The sequence below is a fragment of the Juglans regia genome, chromosome 8 (assembly GCF_001411555.2).
Source record: "Juglans regia cultivar Chandler chromosome 8, Walnut 2.0, whole genome shotgun sequence".
Lineage (NCBI taxonomy): Eukaryota > Viridiplantae > Streptophyta > Magnoliopsida > Fagales > Juglandaceae > Juglans > Juglans regia.
Genome location: NC_049908.1, coordinates 8,291,562 through 8,303,051, shown reverse-complemented (window position 1 = coordinate 8,303,051; position 11,490 = coordinate 8,291,562). Strand labels below are relative to the sequence as shown.

Sequence of the window (11,490 nt, the reverse complement as noted above, 5' to 3'; positions counted from 1 at the left end):
GAAGATGATTTGAGATGAGTTGAAATGGATTGTGAATAGTAATGAGATGAGCTGTGAATAGTAGTGAGATTTGTGAGTTAAAGTTACTGAATAGTAATGAATAGTAGTGAGATGAGTTGAGATGAGCTGAGATGACTTGCGAATCCAAACAACCCCTAAAGGGAGAGAGGCCAGCTTGAAAAGGGTAACAACAAGAGATAGGAGAGAGAGAGAGAGAGACTATGAAATTATAACAGATTTCACCTCTAAGACTCTAGACATAGACATTTTATATTTTAATGACGAACCGTGTAAATCATTGTTTTTTCCTCTCTATTAATATTTCGCGCATTTATTTTTTTTTCACGACCAAAGTACATTGGAACCATCAAAGAACAACTGAGTTATGCGACCATACTATTTCAAGGATAGGTTTAGCAAGTGGGATGAGATACAAAATTTTCATCTCATCTCATCATTATAATTTTTTTAAATTTTCAAACAAAATATAATAAAAAATTCAACTTTTTCAAATTTCAAAATAATAATAATAATATTCAAAAATAATATTTTAAACTTCTATCTAAAAAAAAAAATTCTCTTTTCACCGTCTAAACCTATCTCGACATCCTGAAAAATGCATCAACATGTTTGGAGCAGAGAGGACAAAAGAAGTTAAACTAAACGTCAAGTTTGGTATAATGGCACAAGTTTGCAGATTATGTATTCAATTTAAATTTAAACATGTGACCAACCATAGGAAGGGGTGGTGGCGCAGTTGGCTAGCGCGTAGGTCTCATAGCTTTCTGAGTAATCCTGAGGTCGAGAGTTCGAGCCTCTCTCACCCCACCTTTATTATTTTTCAGTCATTTTTACAAGAAGAGTTGCTGCTACCACTCTCGACCAGAATTGCGACCAAATTATGTCATTTCCAGCTCAGAAAAGATGCATCGATAGGTCCCGACGAAGATTGACCAAAATCCCCAGTTCTGTTAACAAATCAGAGCAGAAATCTCAAATCATCAAGTTCAATTACATTTTCATACGAATATTGGTAGAGAATACATCGAAATACCTCAAGCTAACACAACTTATTGAGTTGCTCTATAAGTTTATTAAACTTGAACAAATAATCCAACAAGTCTCAAGTGTCTCATCTTGATGGTGAAGTATACTACGTAGAATAAATTAGAATAATACTCAACAAATTTACAGTCTAAATACTTTCATAAGAGAACGAAAAGAGAGAGATTATGTATTTTTTGTAAAATTTTTTGATAACCATTTGTGGGGGGTTACATATAGCCTTTCCTATGCATCTCATACGACCGACTTTTAAGCCATACAATAGAGTGGCCTAACGGCCACTTTAATTCTTAAGCATGTAAAGCATGGCCATGCTGGCGCATAAGGGATTTGCCCATGTGGGTTCCCCTCCATCTTACAACCACTTTTTAGCAACTTTTTTAGACCCATTGAGGTGATCATTGCACAAAATACCATAGTCTTGTAGCAATTTTATAGGACCACTTGATAATCAGGGAGTTTAGTCAATATTTGGTTGGAAATTTGACAGTTTTAAGACATAATAAACTCAACTTCTGCAGTTGAAGAATCCGTAAATTTCTCAAACTCAACATGATTTCAAAGGAGTAGGAAATTTTAGGAGGCGCCAAACATCTCATTGTCCTGTTAGTAAATTGACTCAATGCTACTGGACAGAGATTTTGTAGGAAAATAGGTAACAAACACAAGCACATGATGTTGAAGTTCAATTCAACAAAGACGGCAACGCATAAGGATCACATTCTCTTTCCGAAGACGAACAAAAAAAAAAATAAAAATAAAAATAAAAAAAAAGTTTTGTCCTTTGTACGGTAAGTTGACATTCCTTCCCATTCTTTTGTTTATAAACCAATTTTTTAACCCATCCTTTCTCGTATGTAATCTAGAAAGTATAATAAATAATTTAATTTTTTTAAATTTTAAAATAATAATAATATTAAAAAATAATATTTAATAATATTTTATCATCTCAACTCAATTTAACTCAGTCTAATATTCAAATACAATTTTATATACTTTAAAATTATATTTAAATTATTATTTATGAAACTTTTAAAACTTTTTTTCTCTTTATAAAAAGTATTCAACCACCATAAAAAAGGGTTATTAATAAAAGTAGGGAGTGCGTCCCTCTTGTTAAAAAAATATATCATTATCCCCATTAGGGAGAGAGACGGCACATCAACATTCTATCATTCATGTATTCTATCATACAAGATGCCGTGACGACCTAAGATTTAGGGTGCGTTTGGAACTTAAAATACTCTCAACTCATCTCAACTCATCATTACAATTTTTTTCAAATTTCAACACAAAATATAATAAATAATTCAACTTTTTCAAATTTTAAAATAATAATAATATTAAAAAATAATATTCTAACAATATTTTATCATCTCAACTCAACTCAACTCACTTCAACATCCAAACACAATCTTAGAATTTACTGAGAATTATTCGTGTCACCCTACGAACTTCCAACCCTTTCAACAAATAGAAGCAAAGCATGTACTACAAGCGACATGATCTACCATAATAAATACACACACACAAAAAAAAGATATTTTTATTTTCGGAATGATATACGAGGATACTGTTGAAAGTCCATAGTCCACGCCCCCATCGCCATCGACGAAACTACCCCAACACGATCATCATCTTATTCCAACATTGAATTTTTCTTCCATGCATGCATCGTATAATATTATTGTCCACAAGCACCCCCCACGCAGGAATTTTCAGCAGCCTCTTGCGTCATTTTTTTGTTGTTTTTCTGGCACTCTCTTACTAATTAAAAAAATAATAATCAAATATTATTTATATATATAAAGGATAAAAAAATGATGGATGCAATCGGCCTAAAGAACTCCCGCAGCATCGCGTCTAATGTGGCATTAATAAAAAACGATGTCGTTTCGGTTTTGTTTGAAAGTATAAAGGCCTCTATCCCACGAGTCTTTGTCTGTACTCTTTTTGAAATTCTCCATTGATGAAAGCAACGCCCTCACGTTTGTCAAAGACGATGACGTTTGAGGTTTCTCTCCATATTGTCCATACACTAACTCCTCCACACGTTGCCTCCACCAAGAACACAAAAAATCACCGCAATTCGACACCTGTATTCACATCTCCTCGAAGTTCAATTCGGTGAAAGTTTGAGCTCGGATTTGAGCTAACTCCCAGTGAAAAATGGAAGATGAGCTCCGCAAAAGACTCCACTTCAAAGAAAACTATGAGCAACGGCAGTGAAAAAGGCTAAGTTTTTGGAAGCAAATTGATTTTTATTTTTCTTTTGTTCTGTGCATGTGGCAGAGAAAAAATAAATAAAACGGGAAAAATCCTCAGCACCGACGAGATCTATGAGCCTCCACCTCCACCCTTCTTGAAGCACCGAATCTGATAGTAGAATCTCAGGAACCGAGTGTGAATCTCAAGAACCGAGTAGAATCTCAAAAGAAGAATCAAAAGATGACCCAAAGCTCTGATTTGTCTCCTACCCACGAACAAGCACAGAGTTGAGACCCACGAAGATGACCCCTATGCTAATTTCATTTGGGCATCCGTTGGTCTTCTTCATGTCCATTTGCTTTTTTCTTTTTACATTTTTGCAGCTTTTTAACTTCTTTTTTTTTTTTTTTTTTTCACATAAGTTTTGCCACGTACAACCGGTTGCCTCCCGTTTGCGCAAGTCGGTTGTCCGTAGCAAAATTGATAAATGATATATGGAGAAGGATTGCCCCTCCCACACCAGAAAGCCTCAACATATATCCAAGCATAGGGGTCGTGGGGTCCCCCCGACCTCTCGACAGATGTGAAAGGTCGAGGGCAGTGCCCCTCCTTAATAAACGGTGGTGCGGCACCTTGAAGAGAGTTGAGGGTGTTGGAAATATTTTCAAAATAATATATATTATATTTATTACTTATAATATGTTGGGATTTATTTTTGGAAGTTATGAATTATTTTAGAAAGAGAGAAGTAAGGAAATTTTTGGTTATAATAAAGTGGGTCCTTATGTATAACACAAGTCATTCACCGATTAGTGGTATTGACTATTGATGGCTTTGGTTAACCAAATGATGGACTCTCCACACAGACTAGGGCGTCCAGTGTTTAGCCCAAGGCGAAGGCCAACCGCAGCCCCATAGGGCGTGCGGCCCACGAGCCCAAGCGTTCCAGGAAAATGATGTAAAAATTGTTACCGAAGGAGCACATTTGCTGGGACTCGAACCGGTGTTAGCCAGTTGGTGGAGAACGTGGTGACCATTGGACTTAATGTTTGTGTCACTTGGTAACGAGCACGATAAATATACCTGTTCGTATCAGGTTACAAAAAAATGAAAAGTTACAACTTTTCATTCACATCCTTTAATCCTCTATAAATAGACTCATTGACCTACAAATTTGATGTGATAATGATGGAGTTCAAGAAGACAATTTCGAAATTCTTTCTCTCCCAAAAGTTTTCATTTCTTCAAAACTTGTTATTAGGATCTGTTAATTCTGCAGATAACATATTTCTAATCTTTTGGTTGAATAGCAAAATCTGATGGTATTCGGGTTCTAATTTCGTGTGTGTATAACGTAGTTAGAAAAATAGACTTGTTATGAGTTTCATTGTATATTGGAGGCAAGTTCGCTTGTAACCCTTGTGCATACCGTTATTGGTGGAGGCGAATATTATCTTAAGGAAAGCGACATTGTAACAGGTTTTGAAGCAAACTTTTCTCTTACTATTTTCTGTTTTGCAGCCCCTTTGTACCAACAGAGGGGGCGACGCTCGTACGTGTTTTGACTCTTTCCAATTTTTAAAGTAACTTCCTCTTTATACGGTGGATGTGTCATCCCATGTAGGGCGGGATAATAAATATAATTTTTCATAATATATTTATAATTTTTTATAATATACAAAATTAAAAATAGTGGTGCGTCTCCTTTAGGAGAGTTTGGGGGTGACGCCCGTGACTTGACCTTTTCTAATTTTTGGAATAATTTTTCCTTTATACTAGTGGCTTTGTCGTTCCTTTTGGTTGTAGAGCAAACTCGGATATAGGGCGAGATAATGATATACGTACAATTCTTTTACAATAATTATGATATTTCATTAAAAAAATAATTTTAATTTTACATAATTATATTACCTTCATTCTAAGTAGAGTGATAAAATAATTGTAAGAGGTTTATCATTTTCTTGCAGGGCTACCCCCTCTCAACTCGGTCCAAGTAGATTGTGATGTGTACACCATTTTGTTGCATGAAATACCAACTTTGAGATACATTGTAAGTCTATATCCACCATTTTCTTATAGGGAAAAACTCAAGGTCGGTCGAGTATAAAACTCATTTTCACATCAACCAATAACTATTGGCCACGTAGGAGGTGCAGCCTCCAAACACCTACACTCGACCCTTCAGAATCATTCATTTCCCCTTCCATTTGCAACCACCTTTTGAAGAGTTCTCCCCTTCAATTCGCAGCCCCAACCCGTTTTCTAAGCTTTCTCCCATTCTCAACCCCCTTTCGTTTGTCATCCAATACGATTTCGACGAAATCAACTCATCTCACGTAGCGGATCAAGTCATCTCACGCAACCAATTTCCTCACCCCGTCCCTCTCACGCATCGCCTTTTCCCCACCCCTCCCTCTCGCATAGCACCTTTTCCCCACCCTCTCCCTTTCTCGCAGCACCTATTTCACCACCCCCTCCTTCTTGCAATGCCGAAATTCCATATTTGCCATAATAGAAATCGTTGTTAATAGTACTTTATTGCGGCGCAAGCAAAGTTGCCTTAGCAAATTCGGCTTTTATTTTGTTGTGAACAGCTCCCAAACTTTTTGAGTTGATATTTTGATCTTTTATGATGATTTTAGTGTATTTAGGGCTAAATTCATTTTCAGCGATAGAAATTTAGTCATAAGAAGTGAATTTTACTATAGTGGTGTTTTCTTTTCTGCGAACAAAGGGAAAACGCCACAAATTTGACTTTTTGCGGTGACTTTTTGTAGCCCAGCAAAACCCGCTAGGTAAGGGACGAAAAATAATAACAAATTTTGCGGCGGTAGAATTGTCGCCAAAACTTATTATGGCAATTTTTAAGCTTTTACAGCAATAAGTTTCTTTCCAAAGGGAAAGACTCAAAACTACGTAGTTTTGAGACAAAATCCTAATCCCTCTCTTTCTCCCCCCAATGTCGTCCCCTCCCGTGACACCCCGAGTAAGCCTCCCAGCCAGCCCGCACTGTCGCCGTCGATAAAATCACGACATCATCGCGCCTCACCAGCGACAAACCCCTCCTCCCTCTTGCTCTCACTCTCAAATCCTCTCATCATCTCCCTCTCGATCTCTCTCACCCTTCCATGTGGTAAGCTGCCAGCCGTTGTGAATGGGTAGCAACGAAGTCGCACCACGAACGAGCCACCATACCTCACTAGCCGACTACCCCCTCATTTCTCTCGATCCACCGTCATGCGTCCCAACCCTGACTCTACTCCCTCTCTATTTCTCTGTTTTCTCCCATCCCTTGCCGTCGTGCACTATTGCAAGCCCAGCCATCAGTGTAGATTTCCTCACCGTCGTGCAAGAAGCTCTCTTATGTCCACCCTCTGAGTTTCTCCCTTTCCCAGCCCCAATACCCCTCGGTCTCTCTCTTATTTCTCTGTTTCTCTCATCTCACAGCCGTCAGCCACTGTCCCTGACCAACCACCACCCCTCACCATCCACGACCAACCACACCCCACTTCAGAGCCCAACTCCAACGCCTTCCTCCCTCTTGAGTTCCCTCCTGATCATCCTTCTCCCTCTCAAATTCTCACATCTCTGGCAGCCACTCATGCCAGCAGCCACCAAGCACTGCCCAGACCTCAGATAGCCACCAACTGATGGCCATGGGACTACCTTGCAAATAACCATCACCTCATGTAGGAAAACACTAAGCCCACCGTCATAGCAGCCATGAAGCTCAACCCCTACATTTTGGTATAACCCCTATTTCCTTAGCACCTAGATTAATAAGCTTACTTGATTAAATGATGTTATGTTTGAATATATGGACATATTTGTATGTATTGTGTGTGTTGGTCTGTGATTGGGTTATGTGAAGTTGTGAAGTGATGGGGATAATTGTATAGTTTTGATATGATGTGGTTGGGTGTCATGTGAAGTGTCGGGATGAACCATGTAGTTTTGGAGTACTGTGTGAAGTGTTATTTTGGTTTGAGTTTGTATAATTAGTGATTGGTGTGCAAGAAGCTATAAAGTTTTATGATTTCAATTGTGATTGGTGTATCAATGATATAGACATAATATATATTGAATGTGTAAGTTTCAATAAACTATGAAGAATTGATGTGGTGATTGAAAACTTATTATGGAGTATGTGTGATTATGAGTTTAAATGGATGATGGATTGAATGTGTTATATTCATTGTTAATAGGCTTATTGATTGAAAATAGTGTTTGTGAAGGTTGAGATATTGGGGAGCCATGTGATTGTGTTGTTTGTTGTTTATTGGATTTAAATAGGTAATGGGTTTAAGCGATGTGTGTCTATTAATTTAGTTGAAGAGGTGGCTTGATTTACTTGAATGCAATGGTATATCGATTTGAATTACACTAGAACCATGAGGTGCAAGAATTGGACGAATTGTAATGTTAATCTTTAGTTTTATTTGTAGTTGATGATCGAGTATAGAAATTGTTTGTAATTGGATGATTATGATTGTTTTGAAAAAATGCTACCTAATTGATTGTATTGAGATGTTGGCTATAAATGTATGAAGTATGAGTATCTCAGATTATCTTAAAGTGGTGAGATTAAATGTGAATTGTATTGGGTTGTGATGTGACTGTGTAGTGTCAAGTGTTGGGAATAAATGTGAAGTTGTGATTTGGTTGTGAACTGTGTAAAGTAATGGGATTTAAGTATGTAGTTGTGTTCTAGGGTTGGACTTCATAGATCAAGGGACGTCAAGGTTAAGATTTTGAAGCGATTGTGTTGAGTCCATGCACCATACTTATGTTAGAAAATCAAACGAAGATACGATGTTTCTACAAAATAGTAAAAAGATTAAAATTTAAATGATCTTGAAGTCTTTAAAAAAAATTTTTAAGTGTTTTTTTTTTTAAAAAACAAATGATTAAATTATGAGAAAAAATAAAATAAAATAAAAGGTGGTGCGCCAGGGTGGATCTTTTTTTTCTTTAGTTATAAATTTATAATCTTTATAACTCCAAAATAACCGATTTTGTATTTTAAAATTATAAAACCACTTTTTTCAGTTTTATTGTTTTAAAAATTCTTAACTTATATTTTAGATTTTAAATATTTATTTTAATTTTTATTATATTGTAGCCACGTGGCATGTCACGTTAATTTTTCTATATATATTTTTAACGAATATATGACAGAGAAAGAAATCTCAAAAAAATTTTAAACTTGAACATTAAAATAAGAAAATTAAAAATATTAAGAACAAAAAGACAACTTAAAAAACTCAAGGCGTACTTAACCCTTTAAGTAGTTTAAACAAACGTTAATGTTACTTGCTAATAGCTTAATCAAGTAAGAATGGTTTAGATAGTAAGATGAGATAAAATTGTATAGTTTAGATGAAAGTTAAAAATTAAATAAAATATTATTTTTTAATATTATTATTATTTTAAAATTTAAAAAATTTATATTATTTATTATATTTTTTATGAGAATTTTAAAAAATTATAATAATAAGATAAGATGAGATGAAAAGATCTTTTAATTTTATGATAATATTCTTTAATGAGACATAGTAGACGACAAAAAATATTATCATTCATTGTGGAAAAATATATTAACACGGACATTATTTTTTTCAGAATATACGACAGCTTCCCTTTCGCCTTTACTAACTACATTAATCTTCTGTAGGATTAGCAAATAGCTCGTTAGTAGAATATTTGCAATTTGACAATACATCACTGATACTCAATATAAATTTAAGAGTAATGTTATATATAATTATTAAATATATAAGTACCGTACAATCGTTTTAAAGAATAGTAAGATTTATTATTAAGAAAATATTATCTTTTTCATGTGAGTTTCGTATTTACTTACTTTTTTTAAGATATTGTGCAATACTTATATATTCTATGACTGTAAATATCATTTTTTTAAATTTAAAAAGTGAAAATTTCGTAAAAATATTTTATAAAAAAAATGGGTTCCACTTCCAGTAGAAAAAAAATTATTTTTTCATTTTTTCACAAAAAGAATTGTGTGAAATTTGTAAATCTGGAATTTATACAAATCATTACTCTTGAAACAGTCACTCAAAAATTTAAACGGATTACTTAAATTTCTAAGTGTTCTCTTAATTACAATTTATCCTTAAGTTATCACTTAATTCTATAATAATAAATATAAACTGCAATATATACATCAAATTTCGATTTTTTTAAAGGATAAAAAATTTTGAGTTATAATATTGATATCAATTTGATTTTAATAAACGAAAAAGAAATTATAGTTCGTGTTTCAAATGGAATGTTGAATGATCATTTAAAGAGATAGATACAATTAATCTATTATTAAATATTAATTATTAATAGGGGAATCTGTATTTATATCTATAGAAAATTCATCATTGCATGTTCCAGCTGTTACCCACTCACCACCACAACTTCTATTTCGTGATTCCAGACCCAACTTGGAGTCAACTTTGACTAAAAAATTAATGACGGCCAAGTTCAAGTGCTTTACATATTTCTTATATATTTTATTGATATTATTAACATTATATTTCGTAAATTCGAATCTTGAATCTTTCATATATACATTTAAAAAAACATAGAGAGTGAGGGTCTTGGTAGAGGCCGGAGAGTGCCTAATATTAAAGTCAATATATTTCTTTAATAGTTTGTGCGTGAGCTTAGAATGACTTAGAGAAAGTTCTTCGTACCTGAAGATCGACTTTTATAAGAGTGGGAGCTCGTATCTAACTTTGGGGAGCTCATGTCTCTTTAGCTGTTCGCTTAGTTAGAATTTTTTAATACGACGTGACTTCTGAGACGGTATCATTAATGTGGTGTAGAGTATGGGGAGTGGTGCTATTGATGCGGCGTGACTCCCTAACTCACTTTACCCTACAGACGTTCCTTATTAAGCTCCTCCATACATGCTGTCAGGAGATTAAGGGTTCCCCATATTTCCCGCTCGCCTACTTGCACAGGTTCCCTAGGGTAAGGTGTCATCAAGGAGGTGTCAGGGAGCGAGTCTCATTTGCTCCTACCGTCCGCTTTCTCCACGCGTGGGTTGCTTCATGGGTGGATTTTGCTCATTGGTCTAGTACTCTGCAGAGGCCCACTGACTCCTTTTAGAGGAGGGTTGTTGGGTTTGGTCGGGCTTTCTGGCTTAATTCCTCTGTAGTCCCTCGTGGGCTTGCTATACGGACTGATAGGAGGGAAAACCCCCTTACAGTTACCCCGCCAATTTTTATCGGATTGGTCCAATGAAAATTCTTCGTTGCCTTCGTCTTCATGCTATTATTTTCCCGTAGTCACTACCATGGAGACTTTCTTCCCTAGAAATGGGCGGTTATTACTCTCCCGGCTCTTCTACATGTTAGGTTTTGGGCTTTAGATTATGCCCGTATGGTTTTTTTCTTCATTTAACTATGTCAGGCGATGGTTCCTCACCCGAATATATTGGCATGTTTTCTGACAGTTGAATTTTGCACTCGATTGTGTCCTTCTAGTTCCCTCAACATTGATGATGTTAGGCGGTCTTCTTCACATCGCATTGTATAGTACATGCCGCGAGATTCATGCACGTCTTGCCAACGTCATGGGGCGCATGTGTTCCCACGACTTTGAGATGCTAATCATCGATGTGGTCTATTTAAATTCCTTTCCCCTTGATCGTTGTAGCCCACTTTACCTTATCTTCATTTCTCAGAGTTCTCCACAATTCCTTTTTTTTTAAACATCTATATGCGTGTATTCAGTCTTTCATTCTTCTATCTTTACATTCACATGGCTCCAAAGAAATCTTCACGTCTTACCCCTATAAACCCTAAGCCTGCCAAGCCTTCTGGTTCTACGAATGCTTTTAGGGGCCTAGATTATTCTGAGGTCCACATCAAGTCATAAAGATTCGATAGGTTCTCATGGCAGTCAAGGCCCAAAGTGTGTCATCGGCGTTAATAAAGTTGTTAGTTTGATCCATGAACTCTTGTAGCGTGGCGAGAGTTCTGCTTGCTAATTCTGCCATGAACTTGGATCAAGGCCACATTCCTCTTAAAAGTGTTGCCAAAGTCATCTTCTTATCTTGTTCGTCTATAGTTATGTGTTCTTTGTTGAACCTGGATAGATATGTCTTCACACTTTCGTCTTCCCTTTGCTTGATGGTGAGGTTCTTCTCTTTCTTGCTATAAACTGTGTGAGGAACAAGCAAACCAGCTCTCCAAAGCT

At 35.8% G+C, this 11,490-nt stretch overlaps 1 non-coding gene across 1 annotated transcript; it reads left to right on the top strand.

The window, feature by feature from the left end:
• The first annotated feature begins 742 nt into the window (after positions 1–742).
• Positions 743–828, top strand: TRNAM-CAU. The gene is given in 2 exon segments: positions 743–780; positions 793–828. It is a non-coding gene; the product is annotated as a tRNA-Met (tRNA).
• Positions 829–11,490: the final 10,662 nt, after the last annotated feature.